Source organism: Pongo abelii, chromosome 1, assembly GCF_028885655.2.
Source record: "Pongo abelii isolate AG06213 chromosome 1, NHGRI_mPonAbe1-v2.0_pri, whole genome shotgun sequence".
NCBI lineage: Eukaryota > Metazoa > Chordata > Mammalia > Primates > Hominidae > Pongo > Pongo abelii.
The window spans coordinates 78643701-78666715 of NC_071985.2; the positions used below are offsets into that span (position 1 = coordinate 78643701).

A 23015-nucleotide genomic window follows, 5' to 3' on the forward strand; every position below is an offset into this window, starting at 1 on the left:
GATTTTATACAGCTTGATTTTATACGTTTTAGGAAGACATGAGACATCAATCAACATATATAAGATGAACAACGGTTTGGTCCAGAGGGGCAGGACAACGCGAAGCAAAGGCGGGACAACTTGAAGTGGGGAGGGAGCTTCCAGGTCATAGGTAGATAAGAGACAAATGGTTACATTCTTTTGAGTTTCTTATTAGCCTCTCCAAAGGAGGCAATTAGATGTGCATTTATCTCAGTGAGCAGAGGGGTGACTTTGAATAGAATGGGAGGCAGGTTTGCCCTAAGCAGTTCCCAGCTTGACTTTTCCCTTTAGCTTAGTGATTTTGGGGCCCCAAGATTTATTTTCCTTTTACAAAGGCAAGTCAACCTAGGGGAAGTTCTCTTCCCCCTCAGTGTGTACCTCCTAAAAGGCCCATTACTTGGAGAGGTTTCTCAGTGACAGCAGTGTGGAGCCAGAGGTGAGAGAGGGTAGAGGTACCAAATGTAGGAAAACTACTGTGTGTGCTATAATCCCTCTCCAGTTTTTCAGTAAACTTACTAAATTTACAAAATCACAAGGGTGACTACATTTCTGGAGAAAAGGGGCTAAATGTAGAATGTTATGTATGGGTTAAGGAAATAGACTAATAAAGGATTGTGATTATTACAGTTTTAGCAAGATCCCCAGAGGAGAGTTGCTGATGCTACTTGGGAATGCATCTGTCCCTGGAGGCTGGAAGATCAACTGAAGGAGGGAGAAATGTTGTTTACCACAAGGTTGCATGAGGAGGGGCCAAGAAGATTTAGTGTGGGTTTCTTGGGATCTCAGGAAGAGGGAAGGAAATGGATTCTCTGGGTATAAAGTCAAAAACAAACTGCTTTACCTCTTTACTCTCACATATCACAAAACAGTTCTGTGACCAGCTATGTGGAGATTTTCTGTGTTAGAAACAAGTGCTTGGCGTAGCCAAAAGAAACCAGCACTTAGACAGAAAATTTCTCAGCAAGGCAGCTTCACTTCTGCAGAAGGGTGCTGCTTGCGCCTGATGCATTCACAAGAGCACACTGAACAAAGGAGGGAAGGAGCTTTTAACCCTAACGCAGTTCCTGTTTCTGTGTCCTTCTCCTATTGGCTGGGATTGGATGCACAATCTAAGCTGATCCCGACTGGTTGAGACTTAAACCTTCTCAAATAAGGTAAATGCACGATTTGTGAAAAGAAAAAGGGGGGAAGAAGGGGGTAGAGTTGATTTAAAACTTTTACAGCTTATGACCAGGAAGTTGAGGCTTTGAAGAGGAACTTAGTTGTCCCAACATTCTGCATACACCAAACAATTCTCCAGAAGACACCAACTATGTGTCCTCTAATTTGATTCAATCCTGATGTTATCTGCCTGGAATTAGTGTCAGATCCCACAGGTTAAGGGGTCAGTGCCACAAGACTGTCCCCCCTTCAGATGTCAATTGCAAGTCCCAGATTGTTACCTGTGCTTCTGACTGACTGGCTATGGTTCGAGGTTCTAGCTGGGCATGGTGGCTCATGCCTGTAATCCCAGCACATTTGGAGGCCTAAGTGGGAGGATTACCTGAACCCAGCAGTTCAAGACCAGCCTGGGCAATAGGGCAACAGGTCTTTTGTGAGACCACATCTCTACAACAACAACAACAAAAAAAATAAAATAAAATAAAATTTCTGGGTGTGGTGGCCCATACCTGTATACCTAGGTACTCCAGAGGCTGAGGTGGGAGAACTGCTTGAGCCCAGGAGGTTGAGGCTGCAGTGAGCTGAGATAGCACCACTGCCCTCCAGCCTGGGCAACAGAGCCAAACCCTATCTCAATCAATCAATCGGGGTTCCCATATCTCCTTTCCTTGGATTCCATTAATTCAGTAGGGTGGCTCACAGAACTCAGGGAAATACTTTACTTACATTTTCCAATTATAAGGGATAATATAAAGCATACAGATGAACAGCCAGATGAAGAGACGGATAGGATAAAGCATGAGGTTGTGGATCTTCCATCACTTCTCTGGCACAACACCCTCCTTCCCAGTACTTCCAAGTGTCCAGCAAACTGGAAGCTTATCGCATCTCACTTGGTCTTTCCAGTGACTGACCCCATCCTGAGGCTATCTAGGGGCTCCACCCTAAGGTCACCTCATTAGCACAAACTCAGCTGTGAGCTAAAGGGCTTATTAAGAGTAACAAAATAAACTTCTATCACTTAGAAAATTCCAAGAGTTTTAGGAGCTCTGTACAAAAGACAAATATTATAACAAAAGATGCTTTTGTCACCCTTAACACTAAGGAAACTAGAATAATTTAGGAGCTCTGTGTCAGGAAGCTGGAATGAAAGCCAAAAACAATAGACAGTTGGCCTTTTGTATTCATGAGTTCCGCATCCATAGATTCAACCAACCACTGATCAAAAATACTCCAGAGAAATTTGTGTCTGTACCAAACATGTACAGACTTTTTTTTCTTGTTATTATCCCTAAACAATGCAGTATAACAACTATTTACATAGCATTTACTTGTATTGGGTGTTATAAGTAATCTAGGTATGATTTAAAGTGTACGGAAGTTCTTCCTGGCTGTTTCTGGGGAAAAAGAATATACAGTATACACATCCTCTGGGGAGGATGTGTGTAGGTTATATCCAAATACTATGCCATTTTATGTAAGAGTCTTGAGCATCTGCTGGCTTTAGTATCCACTATTGGGTCCTGAAACCAATTACCCATGGATAACCAGAGACAACTGTATTGCTTTTCTTTTTTAAAAAAATAAAAATAAGAAAAAAATTTATTACAAGCCCACAACTAACATCATAACTGTATTTCTTTTCTTTTCTTTTTTTTTAGAGGTTGGGTCTCACTATGTTGCCCAGACTAGTCTTGAACTCCTGGACTCAAGTAATCATCCTGCCTCAGACTCCTCAGTTGTTGGGAAATATGGGCACGAGCCATCATGCCTGGCCAAAAAGCAGTATTTCTTATTGCACATTGGGGCTGGTTAACAGGCTGGGACTTCTGAGAACTCTGAGAAACAGCTCAGGCTTTGCCTAAAAAATGGGGGCAAGGCAAGCTGGCTGCTGGGTACCAGCAGCAATGACAGAAACAGATTGTAAGGAAGCAGATCTTAGGAGCGCAAAAGGTTTATTAGAAAGAAAAAATGGAATTAAAAAATAATAATAAAAGAAAGAAGCAGATCTACCTGGGTAGGGCTGCTTGCAAGAAGCCAGGATGCTGTGAAGCAGTATGGTGAGGCTGGGGTGAGTGATGATGGGATTGTGCAGATGGGTCAGGAGGTTGCAGCAATATGTAGTGACTGGGAAGTTGAAAGACAAGTTTGGGAGGATACCCAAGTATCTGTGAGCTACCCCACCCCTTAAAGATTCTCCTTTCTTTGAGGAGAAAACAAGATCTAAGTTAGAAGTACCCAGAATGTGGATATAGTGGGTGTGGGGCAGGGGCTGGAGTTGGTAGAAACAACAGAAACCCTGTCCTCCTAGCTGCATCCACAGGCTGTCCTGGCCCAGGGGAAATAAACTGTGACACTAGGGGTTCCCAACCCCCGAGTTGCAGACCAGTACTAGTCTGCAGCCTGTTAGGAACCGGGCTGCACCACAAGAGGTGAACAGCTGGCAAGTGAGCATTACTGCCTGAGCTCTGCCTCCTCTCAGATCAGTGGCAGCCTCAGATTCTCATAGGAGCACAAACCCTGTTGTGAACTGCACATGCAGGGGATCTAGGTTGTGCACTCCTTATGAGAATCTAATGCCTGATGATCGGAGGTGGAACAGTTTCATCCTGAAACCATTTCTGCGCACCCCCTCTCCTTGTTAGCAGTGGAAGAGATAGGAGTTACCCTGAGTTACCAGCAGCTATCCATACAGGTCTGCAGCAACTTTATTCCTTGCCTCCTCAGAAGGAAGAACTCAATGAAGGGGCATAAAGCAGAAAAAGAGACCGAGGCAAGTTCCAGAGCAGGAATGGGTTTATTTAAAAAGGCTTTAAGGCAGGAAATAAAGAAAAGAACCCTTGGAAGAGATCCAAGTGGGTGCCTGAAGGTCAAAGAGAGAAAAAGAATATCAAGTCCCCATTTAACCATGATCCTAGGATTTTTATAGGCTTGCCTCTTTCCCAAGATTCTTCCCTCAGGGTGGGCTTTCTGCATGTGCAGTGCTTTCCTTACTCTTTGGGACTGAGCACACACAGTGTGCTTAGGGAGCTATACACATGCGCATCTGAGGTTTTTTTCCTTTTTTCGGTGGCATTTGTCCCTGGAACATCATACTTTGCCATTTTGTCTCTCTCTTTTTTTTTTTTTTTGAGACAGGGTCTCTCTTTGTTGCCCAGGCTGGAGTGCAGTGGCAGGATCTCAGCTCACTGCAACCTCTGCCTCCTGGGTTCAAGCGATTCTCCTGCCTCAGCCTCCTGAGTAGCTGGGACTACAGGTGCAGTGCCACCACGACCAGCTAATTTTTGTATTTTTTAGTAGAGATGGGGTTTCACCATATTGACCAGGCTGATCTCTAACTCCTGACCTTGTGATCCACCTGCCTCGGCCTCCCAAGTGCTGGGATTACAGGCACGAGCCACCACATCTAGCCTGCCATTTTGTCTCTTAACACGCATGCCCGAGAAACTGCTTCTCCATGGGGTCTGCATTCAATTAACACTTTTAATGTTAACAGGTGTGGACCATCAGGGGATTGTCTCTCCTGGCTGCCTAATTATCGTTTTTAGCGAAGCAATGTGATAATTGCTGAACCATCACCTGACATTCCTAGTGGGTCAGGGAGAGCCCTCTCCTGCCCTGCTCATGCTTATATATTTATTTATTTATTTTTTATTTTTTATTATTATTATACTTTAAGTTTTAGGGTACATGTGCACAATGTGCAGGTTAGTTACATATGTATACATGTGCCATGCTGGTGTGCTGCACCCATTAACTTGCCATTTAGCATTAGGTATATCTCCTAATGCTATCCCTCCCCCCTCCCCCCACCCCACAACAGTCCTGAGTGTGATGTTCCCCTTCCTGTGTCCATGTGTTCTCATTGTTCAATTCTCATGAGTGAGAACATGCGGTGTTTGGTTTTTTGTCCTTGCTATAGTTTACTGAGAATGATGATTTCCATTTTCATCCATGTCCCTACAAAGGACATGAACTCATCATTTTTTTATGGCTGCATAGTATTCCATGGTGTATATGTGCCACATTTTCTTAATCTAGTCTATCATTGTTGGACATTTGGGTTTGTTCCAAGTCTTTGCTATTGTGAATAGTGCTGCAATAAACATATGTGTGCATGTGTCTTTATAGCAGAATGATTTATAGTCCTTTGGGTATATACCCAGTAATGGGATGGCTGGGTCAGATGGTATTTCTAGTTCTAGATCCCTGAGGAATCACCACACTGACTTCCACAATGGTTGAACTAGTTTACAATCCCACCAACAGTGTAAAAGTGTTCCTATTTCTCCATATCCTCTCCAGCACCTGTTGTTTCCTGACTTTTTAATGATTGCCATTCTAATTGGTGTGAGATGGTATCTCATTGTGGTTTTGATTTGCATTTCTCTGATGGCCAGTGATGATGAGCATTTTTTCATGTGTCTTTTGGCTGCATAAATGTCTTCTTTTGAGAAGTGTCTGTTCATATCCTTTGCCCATTTTTTGATGGGGTTGTTTGTTTTTTTCTTGTAAATTTGTTTGGGTTCATTGTAGATTCTGGATGTTAGCCCTTTGTCAGATGAGTAGGTTGCGAAAATTTTCTCCCATTTTGTAGGTTGCCTGTTCACTCTGATGGTAGTTTCTTTTGCTGTGCAGAAGCTCTTTAGTTTAATTAGATCCCATTTGTCAATTTTGGCTTTTGTTGCCATTGCTTTTGGTGTTTTAGACATGAAGTCCTTGCCCATGCCTATGTCCTGAATGGTAATGCCTAGGTTTTCTTCTAGGGTTTTTATGGTTTTAGGTCTAACGTTTAAGTCTTTAATCCATCTTGAATTAATTTTTGTATAAGGTGTAAGGAAGGGATCCAGTTTCAGCTTTCTACGTATGGCTAGCCAGTTTTCCCAGCACCATTTATTAAATAGGGAATCATTTCCCCATTGCTTGTTTTTCTCAGGTTTGTCAAAGATCAGATAGTTGTAGATATGTGGCGTTATTTCTGAGGGCTCTGTTCTGTTCCATTGATCTATATCTCTGTTTTGGTACCAGTACCATGCTGTTTTGGTTGCTGTAGCCTTGTAGTATAGTTTGAAGTCAGGTAGCGTGATGCCTCCAGCTTTGTTCTTTTGGCTTAGGATTGACTTGGCGATGCGGGCTCTTTTTTGGTTCCATATGAACTTTAAAGTAGTTTTTTCCAATTCTGTGAAGAAAGTCATTGGTAGCTTGATGGGGATGGCATTGAGTCTATAAATTACCTTGGGCAGTATGGCCATTTTCACGATATTGATTCTTCCTACCCAGCTCATGCCTATATTACTACACCCCCAGCCCCAGCACCAGCCGAGGAAATATTGTCTTCCATGAAACTGGTCCCCAGTGCCAAAAAGGTTGGGGACTGCTGTGTTACACCATCAGAAGTTAGAAGAAAGGAAGGGAACTATGGTTATTGTTAAAATATTGTAACTAGCTTGAATTTTATCATGGCTAGTAGAACAATAGAACATTTGTGCTCCACTCTCTTGCATGTGAGAGGGGAGAGAGAAAGTTATGTATCTAGCTTGTAGATTATGATTTTAGTACTAACAATAGTCAGTATTTATTGAGTACTTACTAGGTGCCAGGCATCACATTTAAGTATCCTGACAACCCTCAGGTAGGTTCTCCTGTCATCATTTTACAGACGAGAAACTGATATTTTGAAAAGTTTATTAACAGCTCGGAAGTGGCCAGATTAAGATTCCAACTCTGCTCTATCCATCTGTGAAGACTGTGCTCCTGACTGCTGGGCTATGTTGCTTTGTCTGTGCTTGAACAATAAGAGATCCTATCTGTGCATGTCCTGCCCTAGGCGAGCCTTCAGGTATGTAAGGCACTCTGATTTGGGAGACAGGTTTTCACTTGCTTCTTGAGGTCATAAAGAGGAGAGGCTGGAACTGACTCAACAGAGGCCCTATCCAGGTTTGTCCTGAGGGGATCAAGTTCCTCTGGGAATGGGGAATAGGCAAGGAGGAGAAAACGTGAGGGCTTTGAGAGGAAAGAATAAGAAAATCCCAGACTGTAACTTGTGAGCAAGGGTTTATCCTTCCTGCCAGCAGTGTTCTCATAAATCTCTCTCTAAGGACTCCATTTATTCATCATGTGGGACTCCCTCTCCCATTAATTCAATCCAAAATAATGATCAATGTTTTGGGTGAAATGGGAATGCTTTAAAGGGTTTTAAAAAGGGGAGTTTAAGACTTTACATTTTAAAATGATTACTCTGGCAGGCTGGGGGTAAAGCAGCTCAAGATTTTTTATAACCAACTTTTTTCCCATCCTCTGTAATTCAGGGGTAAGGAGAGAGAGGAAAGAAGAAACTTCAATACCTCCCCTCTTTCACTGTCCCCTAAAGTTCTAAGATTTCCCAAAATATGTCTCTCCCTGCTCACTTCAGCAATTTACTTGACCCATTCTGGAATCCCAGCCAAATTTACCTTCTCTCTGCCCCATTAGGGCTCCTTAGGATCTTAACAGAAGGCTTAATGCAAAGACGGCCTTGCACTTGTACTAATATTGAGACAGAGTAGGGACAGGGCTTGGTCCCTCCACCCCCATTAATACATAATTTTCCTCTTTTTCTGTCCTACCTGCTGACCCGGGGACCTTGAAGAAACTAAGATAAGCAGCATCCCACCATCTTAGTCAAGGCAGCATACCCACTGATCTCCGGACTTTGAAGAAACTAAGACAAGCAGCATCCCACCCTAAGTCTTACTCAAGGAAGTCAACTCTATCATCCACACACATACAAGACCAGAAGAATGATGATCTTTACCCTATAGAGTTGCCTCATTATAACACTAAAATCTCCACCCAGGGAAGGGCTTATTTGCCATTTTTTTATCATGTGATATATGTACTAAAATGATTTCGCACTGTGTCTGTGCACCCTGTGCTCTACCCCACGCATGTAATGACGTTTGTGTACCTCGTGCTTATTCACGTCACCCTTCTTAAAACACCAAAATGACCTGTCCTTGGGGAACCAGCTGGAGAACTCCTCACTCTAGTGCTGTTTCCCTTGTGTTTGAGCATAAGTCCCTAACAAAGCTGTGTCTGGGAAACTCTCTTGGCCTCCTGTCAATTTCTATTGCATGGGAGCCTAAAAACCTATGGTCCCTAACAATGCGTCACTAACATCCTGTATGGGCAGGTTTTTTGGTTTTGTTATGTTTTTGAGGCAGGGTCTTGCTTTGTTGCTCAGGCTGGAGTGTAGTGGTGTGATCATAGCTCACTGTAATCTTGAACTCCTGGGCTCAAGTGATCCTCCCACCTTATTTTTTATTTTTATTTATTTTTTTGAGATGGAGTTTCACTCTTGTCGCCCAGGCTGGAGTGCAATGGCGCAATCTCAGCTCACTGCAACCTCTGCCTCCTGGGTTCAAGCAATTCTCCTGCCTCAGCCTCCCTAGTAGCTGGGATTACAGATGCCTGCCACTATGCCCGGAATTTTTGTATTTTTAGTAGATATGGAGTTTCACCATGTTGGCCAGGGTGGTCTCAAACTCCGACCTTTGGTGATCGGCCTGCCTCAGCCCTCCAAACTGCTGGGATTACAGGCTTGAGCCACTGTGCCAGGCCTGATCCTTCCTCCTTTAGATTCCCAAGTAGCTGAGACTACAAGCATGCACGACCATGCCTGGCTAATTTTTAAATTTTCTGTAGAGACGGAGTCTTGCTATGTTTATCAGGCTGGTCTTGATCTCCTGGCTCCAATCGATCTCCGGCTTTGGCTTCCTAAAGCACTGGGATTACAGGCATGACACACCACATCCAGACTGGATTCAAAGACTTTCTGATTTGCGATTGGTTAAAGAGGTTAAGCTTTGCACAAAAATTTGATACCAGCAGAAAAGAATGTTACCTCTGACTTGTGGGTGTGACCTCCTTCAGACCCCTCAGGAAGAGATTCAGAACAGCCATCAGAGTTCAGTCCTTGGTTCCCCCTTAGTTGAGCTCTATGTGCCAGCAGATCCATTTGGTGGGGATCTGGGTCTCCAACAATTCAGGGACATATGTTAAGATGTTACCTTTAGTTTCTATAGAGAACAAAACATCTGACTCTAACTTCCTTGGCTATTGTTTTATTTTATTTTTTTATTTTTATTTTTTGAGATGGAGTTTCACTCTTGTTGCCCAGGCTGGAGTGCAGTGGTGCGATCTCGGCTCACTGCAACCTCTGCCTTCCAGTTTCAAGCGATTCTCCTGCCTCAGCCTCCTGAGTAACAAGCTGTTCATTTACTTCTCAAGGCTAGCTAGGTGCCTGGAATTTCCCTTGAAGGAACTCAAGATTTTCCTTTATTTCCATGCTAAGGGAGAGGGGAGGGGACCCACAGGCCTCAAAGAGGGGTCTCTGTTCTGTCTCAGTTTTACTCATAGCTCTTGGTAGTTTTTTTTTGGAGGGGGGAGGGGTTGGGGCGGCAGTGGAGATGTTTCTCTCTCTCTCTCTCTCTCGTTTTTTAAAATAAAGTCACAATCTCTTGCCCATTTGTCTTATTGATGACTCTTCAGGATGGACACAGTAACAACAGAGACAGGAGGCAGCCAAGAGTCTCCCAGTGAAACCCCTCCTTCAAGCCTAAAACAGTCTGAAGGCTGAAAAACCAGAGTGCTGGTCTGGATGAAGCCTGCCCTTTCCCAACCGATTCTTTCTGAATAATGGCCACCTGCGCACTGGGAGGACTGGGTGGAGCCTCGGGAAGTTCACGCTATTTGCAGTGGCGAGGATCCTGGCCTCTCCTGTTCCTGTGTGGTGACCAGGGATTCAATCTTTGGGGAGGAAAACCTGCTAGCCGGACTCTCTCTCGGTTTGCTGGAGTTCCATTTCCCCCCTTTTTTTTTCCCCTTTTCACCCAATAAACCCTGCCCTACTAACCTTACAGTGTGTCCTTGTGCCTAAATTATCCTGGTCATGTGACAAGAACCTGTTTTTTTCTACAACAGTAACAACAATAGCTAGTACACACGTCCTTACTTCATGTACTGCTCTGCACTGTTCCAAGCACTTTAGTCATTTAGTCCTTATTACCTCTTTCTGAAGAAGGTACTATTATTACTCCAATTTACAGATAAAGAAACATGATTCTGCTGAGAGTGGGAAAACAAACAAACGAACAAAAAAACCAGAAGCACAGGATGGTTAAATCACTTGTCTGAGGTCCACAGCTAATAAATACCCTTAAACAGTATGCATAACTTACAAAGAATGTTTTGGAGCAATTTTAGAGCACCAAAACATCAATGTCCATTTATTTTAAGGTGAGTTTAATTTTGTGCAACTCTATATTGCTTCAACTATCTGGATGGAGCTATTTCACTATTTCTCACCCCCATTTCCTTTTATGGAAAACAGCACAAACAAATAGAGGACTCAGTTCTTTAGTCACATAAGAACAGACCATGCCAAAGTGAAACACTGTGTTAAAATACCAGATGAGCGTGAACGTTATGCAACATTTTCAGAAATTAAGTGTTCTACAAAGACACTGGCTTGTTACCAGTCTTATCACCTATAGGTGTGTCTCTGGCTCTTGTTATCGTAATTATTTCCTGTTTTGCTTTTGTTTCCATGCACCTGAAATGAGTCACTCAGCTAACTCAGAAATTTGCCTTTATAGCCAGAAAGCTCTAAGTAGGAATGAAAGGAACTGAAATCTGAACAAACTATTGAAAGGAGACCCACTGCTGAAACTTCAAATTTAATTCCAAGGAGAGATAAATAATGAAATAGTGTTAAAATAATCCATTGCTACATTGTCAGAGCAATCCTACACTGGATTCTCTCCCACCAAGCACACATAGAGGTTTGTTAGAATAACCACCACAGGACCGGCGTGGTGGCTCACTTCTGTAATCCCAGCACTTCGGGAGGCTGAGGAGGGTGCATCACTTGAGGCCAGGAGTTCAAGACCAGCCTGGCCAACATGGTGAAACCGTGTTGCTACTAAAAATACAAAAATTAGCCGGGTGTGGTGGTGTGTGCCTGTAGTGCCAGCTACTCGGGAGGCTGAGGCACAAGAATCACCTGAACACAAGAGGCAGATGTTGTAACAGTGAGCCGAGATTGCACCACTGCACTCCAGCCTGGGCGACGGAGTGAGATCCTGTCTTGGAAAAAATTAAAAAAAAAATTAAAAAACCCCCACCACAGTACTGATACTGATTTTGTGATAGGTCACAACAAAACCACTCAATCTTTCTGCTTCCTGTTGTTCCTGGATCAAACTGAGGGCCAGGCTGCTATTTCTCATGGCGCAATAATGAGATGCAGATGAACTAGGGAGGAAGAGAGTTTTTATTTCTGTAACTGATTACAGGGAGAAGGCCTGGAAATTATCGCTGGACCAACTTAAAATTACAAAGTTTTTCAGACCTTACATACCTTCTAAGCTATATGTTTTCATGTAAGTGTGCATTCATCTAAAGACGTAAGTGATTAACTTCTTTTAATCTATAACTAAGGTCTGGGTCCTGGATACCTTCTTCTGGAGCCTCAGTAAGTTTACTTAATTGAAATGGGTCCAAGTGCCAAGTGCTGGGGTGATTGCACTTATCTTGTCTCCTGCTAAATCACAGACGTTTGGGGAGTTCCTTCAGATTTCCAATAAACTTGTTTGTGGAGGCCTGGAAAGTTTCTTCAGACCCTCAATAAAACTTGTGCAATCCTAAATGGGCCCTGTTAAGAATTCTTTCATTATTTTGTCATGCTTTAAGGCTTAGGAAAGGCCTAAGCAAAACTCATGGTGGAATTTTGTTATATTGCAGCATTTGTATAAGGGCACTAGCTTTTAATATTTAACTTAACCAGTCAGTCAGTACTAAAAAAGTTGTTATGGAGGCCTGCCACACTGTTGCAGTGATGTGATAGAGCCAGACTAATGCCACTCACACAAATCATCAACTTTTAACTTGATTATATAACTCTAGAGCTATAGTGAAAAGGCTTTCATAGGTCATCTAGGTAAGAGGATGGTAAATTTTTTTTCCATTTTACCAGTAGATTCTTGTTTTTATTTGTTTCCTTTCTAAAATTGATTAATTATTATTATTTTTAGAAGCAATGTCTTGGTCTGTTGTCCAGGCTGTTGTGCAGTGGCATGATCATAATTCACTGCAGCCTTGAACTCCTGAGCTCAAGGGATCCTCCTGCATCAGCCTCCTGAGTAGCTGAAACTAAAGGCACATGCCACTATGCCTGGCTAATTATTTTATTTTATTTTTTTTGTAGAGACAGGGTCTTGCTTATTTGCCCAGGCTAGTAATTCATTTTTTAATTGACAAATGACAAATTGTATATGTTTATGGTGTACAATGTGATGTTTTGAAATATGAATACATTGTGGAATGATTAAATCAAGCTAATTGACATATTCATCACCCCACATACTTAAATGTGTGAAGATAACATTTAAAATCTATTCTCTAACAATTTTCAAATATACTCTACCTTATTATTAATTATAGTTATCATGTTGCAAAATAGATCTCCACAACTTATTACTCCTAACTTCAACTTTGTATCTTTTGACCAACATCTACCCATTTCCTCCTCCTCCCCAGTCACCTCCATTCCCAGCCCTGGTAAACACTACATACCAAAAATAAAATTCTAAGCCCTCTAGCTGACTGATGGGTCCTCCCCTTTGCCCAGGGCATTCCAAAGTTATCCTGAAAAACTAGTTCAGGCCATAACAGGGAGTGGGGGTCAGACATACCTCATTATGCCCTCCTCCCTTTTGGAGTTCAGGTACAGCTGTCCAGCATTAACATCAACACAGAGCCCTTAAGACTGATAGAATAGTGCTTGCTTTGGCAGCACGTATAGTAAACTTGGAATGATACGGAGAAGATTAGCATGGCCCCTGTGCAAAGATGACATGCAAATTCATGAAGCATTCCATAAAAAAAAAAGACTGATAGAACAGAGTCTTTAAGTCTGATAAGAAACATTTACAATCTATTCTCTCTGAAGCCTGCTACCTGGAGGCTTCATCTGCGTGATTAAAATCTTGGTTTCCACAACCACTTACCATAACCCAGACATTTCTTTCTATTGATTCCAGGTCTTTAGATAATAACTCTTTCAACCAACTGCCAAAAAGAAAATCTTTGAATCTGCCTGTGATCTGGAAGCCCCCCACCTCCTTTTTGTTGTCCTGCCTTTCCAGACTGAAGCAGTGTACGTCTTACATGCATTGATTGATGTTCCATGTCTCCCTAAAATGTATAAAACCAAGCTGTAGCCCTACCACCTTGGGCATATGTTCTCAGGATCTCCTGGGACTGTCAGAGACCATTGGTCACTCAAATTTGGCTTAGAAGAAATCTCTTCAAATATTTTTCAGAGCTCGACTCTTCTTGTTGACACTACCACTCTACTCCCTGCTTCCATGAGTTTGATTTTTTAATCCCAGCACATTGGGAGGCCAAAGCAGGAGGATCACTTTAGTCCACACACTTGAGACCAACCTGGGCAACATAGTGAGACCCTGTCTCTACAAAAAATTTCGAAAAAACTAGCCTGGTGTGGTGGTGCCTGCCTGTAGTTCTAGCTACTCAGGAGGCTGAGGTGGGAGGATTGCTTGAGCTCAGGAGTTCAAGGGTGCCATAAGCCACAGTCATGCCACTGCACTACAGCCTGGGTGACAGAGTGAGACCCTGTCTTTAAAAAACAAAACAAAACAACAAGATTTTGGGCTGAGTGCAGTGGCTTGCACCGTAATCCCAGCTCTGTGGGAGGACAACGTGAAAGGATCGCTTGGGGGAAGTTTGAGACCAGACCGGGCAGTGAGACCTCGTTTCTAAAACAAACAGCCTGGGCATGGTGGTTCACACCCGTAATCCCAGCACTTTGGGAGGCTGAGGCAGGTGGATCATTTGAGGCCAGGAGTTCGAGACCAGCCTGGCCAACATGGCAAAACCATGTCTCTACTAAATATACAAAATTTAGCTGGGTGTGTAGTCCCAGCTACTTGGGAGGCTGAGGCACAAGAATCGCTTGAACTTGGGAGGCAGAGTGAGTTGAGATCATGCCACTACACTCCAGCCTGGGGGATGGAGTGAGATTCTGTCTCAAACAAACAAATAAACAAACACAAAAAAACCCTCAAGATTTTGGTCTTCATTTTCTTCTTAGTAGTTTTATAGTTCCAGCTCTTACTTTTGAGTCTTCAATCCATTTTTAGTTGATTTTTAAATATGGTGTGAAATAAGGGCCCAATTTCATTCTTCTGCATGTGAATATCCACTTTCCCCAACACCAGATACTATCCTGTCTTCATAGAATGATTTCAGCAACTTTGTTGAAGGTCAGTTGACCATAAACATGTGGATTTAATTTTGTGATTTTGGGTTTTTTGTTTTGTTTCATTGACTTGTATGTCTGTTTTTGTGCCATACTGTTTTGATTATTCTAGCTTCATAAGTAGATTTTAAGATCAGGTAGGGTGATGCCTCCAGCTTTGTTTTTCTTTCTCCAGGTTGCTTTGGCTACTTGGGGTCTTTTGTGGTTAATTTTAGAATTGTTTTTCTATTTCTGTGGAAATTTGTCATTGGAATTTTGGTAGGGGTGCATTGAATTTTTAGATTGTTTTGACTAGTTTGGACGTTTTTACAATATTTACTCTTTAAATTCATGAACACAGGTAGCTTTTCATTTATTTGTATCTTCAGTTATTTCATCAGTGTTTTGTTTTTTTCAGTGTACAGGTCTTTCACTTCTTTGGTTAATTGTATTCCTAAGTATTTATTTTTATTTTTAAAATTTTTTTAGAGATAAGGTTCTTGCTATATTACCCAGGCTGGTCTTGAACTTCTGGCTTCAAATGGTCTTCTTGCCTCAGCCTCCCAAAGTGCTGGGATTACAGGCATGAGTCACCATGTCCATCTGGACTAAGTATTTTATTTTTTATGCTATTGTAAATGGCATTGTATTCTTCATTTTTTTCTATCATAATCTAGCCCCAAATGTTATATTTTCATTTTTAAATTTTATTTTTTATTTCCAGTTCCCTCCACTCTATTTTTTAGATCTTTGTTATTGTATAGAAATGCTACTAATTTTTGCATGTTACTTTTGTATCTTATAGCTTTGTAAACCTTGTTTATTAGTTTTAATAAGTTTTTTGGTTGAGTCTTTAAAGTTTTTTACACATAAAATCATGTCATCTGCAAACATAGACAATTTTCATTTTTTTTTTTTTGAGATGGGGGTCTGTTGTCCAGGCTGAAGTGCAGTGGTACAATCTTGGCTCACTGCAGCCTCAACTTACCAGGCTCAAGCGATCCTCACACCTCAGCCTGCCTAGTAGCTGGGAGTACAGATGCATGCCATCACACCTGGCTAATTTTCCTTTTTTTTTTGGAGATGGAGTCTCACTCTGTCACCCAGGCTGGAGTGCAGTGGTGCCATCTTGGCTCACTGCAACCTCCACCTCCCAGGTTCAAGCAATTCTCCTGCCTCAGCCTCCCAAGTAGCTGAGACTACAGGCGAGCGCCCACCACGCCCAGCTGATTTTTTGTATTTTTAGTAGAGACAGGGTTTCACCATATTAGCCAGGATGGTCTTGATCTCCTCACCTCGCGATCTGCCCACTTCAGCCTCCCAAAGTGCTGAGATTACAGGGGTGAGCCACCGCGCCCAGCCGCCCGGCTAATTTTTGTATTTTTTGTAGAGAGAGGATTTCATCTTATTTCCTGGCTGGTCACAGCCAGTCCTGGACTCAAGTGATCTGTCTGCCTCTGGTCACAAGCTCCTGGACTCAAGTGATCTGTCTGCCTCAGCCTCCAAAGTGCTGGGATTAATAGTAGGAGCCACTGTGGCTGGCTCCTTTCTTTCTGTTTTGCATGCCTTTTATTTCTTTTTCTTGGCTAATTGCTCTGGCTAGAACTTCTAATACTGTTTTCAATAGAGGTGGAAAGTGTGGATATCCTTGTCTTGTTTCTTTTCATAGGGGAAAAGCTTTCAACTTTTCATCATTGAGTATGATGGCTTTTATTGTAGTGAGGTACATTCCTTTTATACTTAATTTGTTGAATGTTTTTATCATGAAAAGGTATTGAATTTTGTTATGTTTTTTCTTCATCTATTGAGATGATCATATAATTATTGTCTTTCATTCTGTTAATGTGATGTATCACAGTTATTGATTTGCATATGTTGAACCATTTTTGTATCCCAGAGATAAATCCCACTTAGATAATGGTGAATGATCCTTTGATATGCTTCTAAATTCTGTTTGCTAGAAATAGAGCAATATTTGACTGGGTGCAGTGGCTCACGCCTGTAATCCCAGCACTTTGGGAGGCCGATGTGGGTGGATCACTTGAGGTCAGGAGTTTGAGACCAGCCTGGCCAGCATGGTAAAACCCTGTCTGTAGTAAAAATGCAAAAATTAGCTGGGTGTGGAGGTATGCACCTGTAGTCTCAGCTACTTGGGAGTCTGAAGCATGAGAATCACTTGAGCCTGGAGGTGAAGTTTGCAGTGAGCCAAGATCGCACCACTGCACTCCAGCCTGAGTGACAGAGCATGAAAAAGAAATAAAATAAAAAAAAGAAATATAGCAATATTCATCAGGATTGTTGACATGTAATTTTTTTAATGTAGTTTGTTAGTTTGGCTTTGGTATCAGGGTAATGCTGGCCTTGTAAAATGTGTTTGGAAGTATTCCTTTCTCCTCAGGTTTTTGGAAGAGATTGAGAAGAATTGGCATTAGTTCTTTAAATGCCTGGTAGAATTCAGCAGTGAAGCTAACAGATCCTAGGCTTTTCTTTGGTGGGAGACTTTATTACTGATTCAATCTCCTTACTCATTATTAATCTATTCAGATTTTCTATTTCTTCATGATTCAATCTGGGGAAGTTTTATGTTTCTAGGACTTTATCCATTTCCTTTAGGTTATCCAATTTGTTGGAGTATAATTGTTCATATTAGTCTCTTACAATCCTTTGTGTCTCGACAGTATCAGTTCTAATGTCTCATCTTTCCTTTCTGATTTGATTTGAATCTTTTTTTCTTAGTCTTGCTAAAAGTTTGTTGATTTTGTTTGTCTTTTAACAAAATCAACTCAGTTTTCTTGATTCTATTATTTTTCTAGTCTCTATTTCATTTATTTTTGCCCCGATCTTATTCCCTTCTGAGAGACAGGATTAGTTGGATTTCCTAGGCTGACTAAGAATTCCTAAGCCTAGCTGGGGAAGGTGACCGCACCTTTAAACAGTGTTTAAACCTTTAAACACTAGGCTTGCAACTCAGCTCACTAAAATACCAATTAGGCTAAAAGCAGGAGGTAAAGAAATAGTCAATCATCTATCACCTGAGAGCACAGGGGGAGGGACAATGATCGGGATATAAACCCAGGCATTGGTGCTGGATTGGGCAACCCCCTTTGGGTTCCCTCCCGTTGTATGGGAGCTCTGTTTTCACTCTATTAAATCTTGCAACTGCACACTCTTCTGGTCCATGTTTGTTCTGGCTTGAGCTGAGCTTTCACTTGCCGTCCACCACTGCTGAATGCCGCCATCACAGACTCCCCCCGTTGACTTCCACCCCGTGGGATCTGGCAGGGTGTCCGCTGTTCTTCTGATCCAGTGAGGCGCCCATTGCCGCTCCTGATCAGGCTAGAGGCTCGCCATTATGCCTGCATGGCTAAGTGCCCAGGTTAGTCCTAATGGAGCTGAACACTAGTCACTGGGTTCCACGGTTCTCTTCCGTGACTCATGGCTTCTAATAGAGCTATAGCACTCACCACTTGGCCCAAGGTTCCATTCCTTGGAATCTGTGAGGCCAAGAACCCTAGGTCAGAGAACAAAAAAGGCTTGCCACCATCTTGCGAGTGGCCCGCCACCATCTTGGGAGCTCTAAGAACAAAGACCTGCCGGTAACACTTCCTTCTACTAACTTTGGGCTTAGTTTGTTCTTCTTTTTCTGGTTCCTTGGGGTGTAATGTTAGGTTGTTTTCTTTTTTTTTTTAGATCCTTCTTTTTCAATGTAGGCATTTATTGCTATAAATTTCCTTCTTACAGTTGCTTTTGCTGTTATCCCATACATTTTGGTATGTTGTTTTTCCATTTTTGTGTGTCTTAAATTATTTTAAAATTTCCCTTTTGATTTCTTTTTTGACCCATTGTTTGTCCAGGAGCCTGTTGTTTAATTTCCACATATTTTTGAATTTTCCAAAATTCCTCCTTTTGTTGATTTCTAATTTTATACCATTGTGGTTGGAAAAGATACTTGATATAGTTTTAGTCCTCTTAATTTTAAAATAATTATCATATATACATTATTATATAATATAATTATATATTATAATTACCTACGTGTTATCATACAACACATTATATTTATCACACTATATTGCACAGTGTTAATATAATAAATATAACAGGTGATGTATTGTCTGTAATATTAGAGTGAATATAATGTCCAATATATTATATTGTATATTATTATATTTGCATATAATAACTTTAGGGAGATATGTACAAGATTTTAAATTGCAGCTGGTTCTCCCAGCATTGTATACCTCTCTCTGGTTTATTTCTTTTCTTTTTTTTTTACAAAAACACGTGTTCCTTTTTTTTTTTTTTGAGATGGAGTTTCACTCTGTTACCCAGGCTGGAGTGCAGTGACTTAATTTCGGCTCACTGCAACCTCTGCTCCTGAGCTCAAGCAATCCTCCTGCCTCAGCCTCCCAAGTAGCTGGGATCACAGACTCATGCCACCATGCCCAGCTAATTTTTGTATTTTTGGTAGAGATGGGTTTCACCATGTTGCTCAGGCTGGTCTTGAACTCCTAAGTTCAAGCCATGCACTTGCCTTGTCTTCCCAAAGTGCTACACATGAACCATCTCACCCAGCCAAAAATAAGTGTTCTTTTAATCACTAAAAGCAAGGTATTCATGCAATTTATTCAAAATTATCAAATTTTTTCTCTTCCTTTCCCTTCTATAGTCCGACATCACATCTATCACCCCTGCTACCACTTCCCCTGCCCCCACCTGCAGGTATTTTCCATTTGCTCTCTGGGTTATTAATGCCAATCTCCTTCTAATATGTGAATTATTCTGAAGAATGTTTTGTGTGTACTTGAGAAGAATATATATCCTGTTACTGTTGGATAGAATATTTGTATATGTCTTTTAGGTCCATTTGGTCTACAGTGTACTCCAAGTTCAATGTTTTCTTTTTTTTTTTAATTACATGGATAAGTTCTTTATTGGTGATTTCTGAGATTTTGGTACACCCATCACTTGAGCAGTGTAGACTGTACCCAATGTGTATTCTTTTATTCCTCACCCTCCTCCCACCCTTCTCCCCAAGTCTCCAGAGTCCATTATGTCATTCTTCTGCCTTTGTGTCCTCATAGCTTAGCTCCCACTCATAAGTGAGAATATATTATGTTAGGTTTCCCATTCCTGAATTACTTCATTTATATTAATGGTCTCCAACTTTATCCAGGTTGCTGCAAATGCCATTATTTTATTGCTTTTTATAGCTGTGTAGTATTCCATGGTGTATATATACCATATTTTCTTTATCCACTTGTTGGTTGATTGGGCATTTAGGCTGGTTCCATATTTTTGCAATTTTGAATCGCACTGTTATAAACGTGCATGTGCAAGTGTCTTTTTCATATAATGACTTCTTTTCCTCTGAGTAGATACCCAGCAGTAGGATTGCTGGATCAAATGGTAGTTCTAATTTTAGTTCTTTAAGGAGGCTCCATACTGTTTTCCATAGTGGTTGTACTAGTTTATATTCCTACCAGCTGCGTGGAAGTGTTCCCTTTCCACCACATCCACACCAATATCAATTTTTTTAATTTTTAAATTATGGCTATTCTTGCAGGAGTAAAGTGGTACCACATTATGGTTTTAGATTCATGTTTCTCTGATAATTAGTGATGTTAGCATTTTTTAAAATATGTTTTTTGGTCATATGTATATCTTCTAAGAATTGTCTATGGCCGGGTGCAGTGGCTCACACCTGTAATCCCAGCACTTTGGGAGGCTGAGCCAGGTGGATCACGACATCAGGAGTTTGAGACCCTCCTGGCTAAAATGGTGAAATTTTGTCTCTACTAAAAATACAAAAAAATTAGGTGGGCATGGTGGCACGCACCTGTAATCCCAGCTACTCGGGAGGCTGAGGCAGGAGAATAGCTTGAACCCAGGAGGTGGAGGTTGCAGTGAGATGAGATTGCACCACTGCACTCCAGCCTGGGTGACAGAGTGAGACTCCACCTCAAAAATAAATAAATAAAAAAAAATAAATGTCTATTCATGTCCTTAGCTCACTTTTTTTTAAATTTTTAAATTTATTTTATTTTATTTTATTTTTGAGACAGGGTCTCTCTCTCTTGCCCAGGCTGGAGTGCAGTGGTGTAATCTCAGTTTACTGCAGCCTCCACCTCCGGGGTTCAAGGGATCCTCCTATCTCAGCCTCCCAAGTAGCTGGGACTACACAGACACCACTGGATCCTGCTAATTTTTGTATTTTTTATAGGGACAGAGTTTCTCTATGTTGCCTAGCTTGTCTCAAACTCCTGGGCATAAGTGATCCACCGACCTTGGCCTCCCAAAGTGCTGGGATTACAGACATGGGCCACCAAGCCCAACCGTTAGCCTACTTTTTGATGGGATTATTTGTTTTTTTTTTGCTGATTTGCTTGAGTTCCTTGTAAATTCTGAATGTTAATCCTTTGTTGGATGCATAGTTTGTAAATATTTTCTTCCACTCTATGGGTTTTCTGTTTACTTTGCTGATTATTTCTTTTGCTGTGCAGAAGCTTTATAGTTTAATTAAGTCCCAGCTATTTATCTTTGTTTTTGTTGCACTTGCTTTTGGGTTCTTGGTCATGAACTCTTTGCCTAGGCCAATGTCTAGAAGGGTTTTTCCAATATTGTCTTCTAGAATTTTTATGGTTTCAGGTCTTAGATTTAGGTCTTTGAACCATCTTGGGTTGATTTTTGTATAAAGTGAGAGATGAGGATCCAGTTTCATTCTTCTATATGTGGCTTGCCAATTATCCCAGTACTGTTTGTTGAATAGGGTGTCCTTTCCCCACTTTATGTTTTTGTTTACTTTGTTGAAGATCAGTTGGCTGTAAGTATTTAGCTTTATTTCTGGTTTCTCTATTATGTTCCATTTGTCTATCTGCCTGTTTTTATACCAGTACCATGCTGTTTTGGTAACTATGCTTTGTAGTACAGTTTGAAATTGGGTAATGTAATGCCTCCAGATTTATTCTTTTTGCTTAGTCTTACTTTGGCTATTCTGGCTGGCTCTTTTTTCGTTATGTATGAATTTCAGGATTTCTTTTTCTAGTTCTGTGAAGAATAATGATGGTATTTTGATGGAAATTGCATTGAATTTGTAGGTTGCTTTTAGCAATATGATCGTTTTCACAATATTGAGTCTACCCATCCATGAGCATGGGATGTGTTTCCATTTGTTTGTGTCATCTGTGATTTCTTTCAGCCGTGTTTTGCAGTTTTTCTTGTAAAGGTCTTTCACCTCCTTGGTTAGGTATATTTCTAAGCATTTTATTATTATTATTTTTTGCAGCTATTGTAAAAGGGCTTGAGTCCTTGATTTGATTCTCAGCTTGGTTGCTATTGGTGTATAGCAGTGCTGCTGATTTGTGTACTTTGATTTTGTATCTCAAAACTTTACTGAATTCATTTATCTGATCTAGGTGCCTTTTGGATGAGTCTTTCAGGTTTTTAGGAGTATGCTCATATTTGACGTATGATTATTTGTCAGACAGTGACAGTTTGACTTCCTCTTTACTGATTTGGATGCCCTTTATTTCTTTCTCTTGTCTGATTCCTCTGGATAGGACTTCTAGTACTATGTTGAATAGAAGTGGTGAAAATGAGCATCCTTATCTTGTTACAGTTATCATTGAAAATGCTTTCAACTTTTTCCCATTCAGTACAGTGTTAGCTACGGGTTTGTCATAGATGGCTTTTATTACCTTAAGGTATCCCTTCTATGTCAATTTTGCTGAGGGTTTTAATCAGAAAGGAATGCTGGGTTTTATAAAATGCTTTTTCTGTGTCTATTGAAATGATCACATGGTTTTTGTTTTTAATTCTGTTTATGTGGTACATTACATTCACTTCTGTATTTCAATCATCCCTGAATTCCTGGCATGAAACTCACTTAATCATGGTGTATTATCTTTTTGATATACTGTTGGATTCAGTTAGCTAGTATTTTGTTGAGGATTTTTGCATCCATGTTCATCAGGGATATTGGTCTGTAGTTTTCTTTTGTCCTTTCCTAATTTTGGTATTATGGTTATACTGACTTTTTTTTTTGGATGGAGTCTTGCTCTGTTACCAGGCTGGAGTGCAGTGGCATGATCTCGGCTCACTGCAACCTCCGACTCCCTGGTTCAAGTGATTCTCCTGCCTCAGCCTCCTGAATAGCTGAGATTACAGGCATGCACCACCATGCCCGGAAAATTTTTGTATTTTTTAATAGAGACGGGGTTTCTCCATGTTGGCTAGAATGGTCTTGATCTCCTGACCTCGTGATCCGCCCGCCTCAGCCTCCCAAAGTGCTGAGATTACAGGCATGAGCCACCAAGCCTGGCTGGTTATACTGACTTTATAGAATGATTTAGGGAGGATTCCCTCTTGCTCTATCTCTTAGAGTAGTTTCAGTAGGATAGGTACCAATTATTTTTTAATGTCTGATAGAATTCAGCTGTGAATCCATCTGGTCCCAGACATTTTTTTTGTTGGCAATTTTTAAGTTACCATTTCAGTCTTGCTGCTTGTTATTGGTTTGGTCAGAGTTTCTATT

General features: G+C 41.2%; 1 non-coding gene and 1 pseudogene across 1 annotated transcript; one reads left to right on the forward strand and one right to left on the reverse strand.

Moving 5' to 3' along the window:
• Positions 1-23015, reverse strand: part of LOC100442697 (ganglioside GM2 activator-like) — an 89769-nt pseudogene that overhangs the window by 50074 nt on the left and 16680 nt on the right.
• Positions 13000-13106, forward strand: LOC112130953 (U6 spliceosomal RNA). Its single transcript, XR_002913119.1, has one exon. It is a non-coding gene; the product is annotated as a U6 spliceosomal RNA (small nuclear RNA).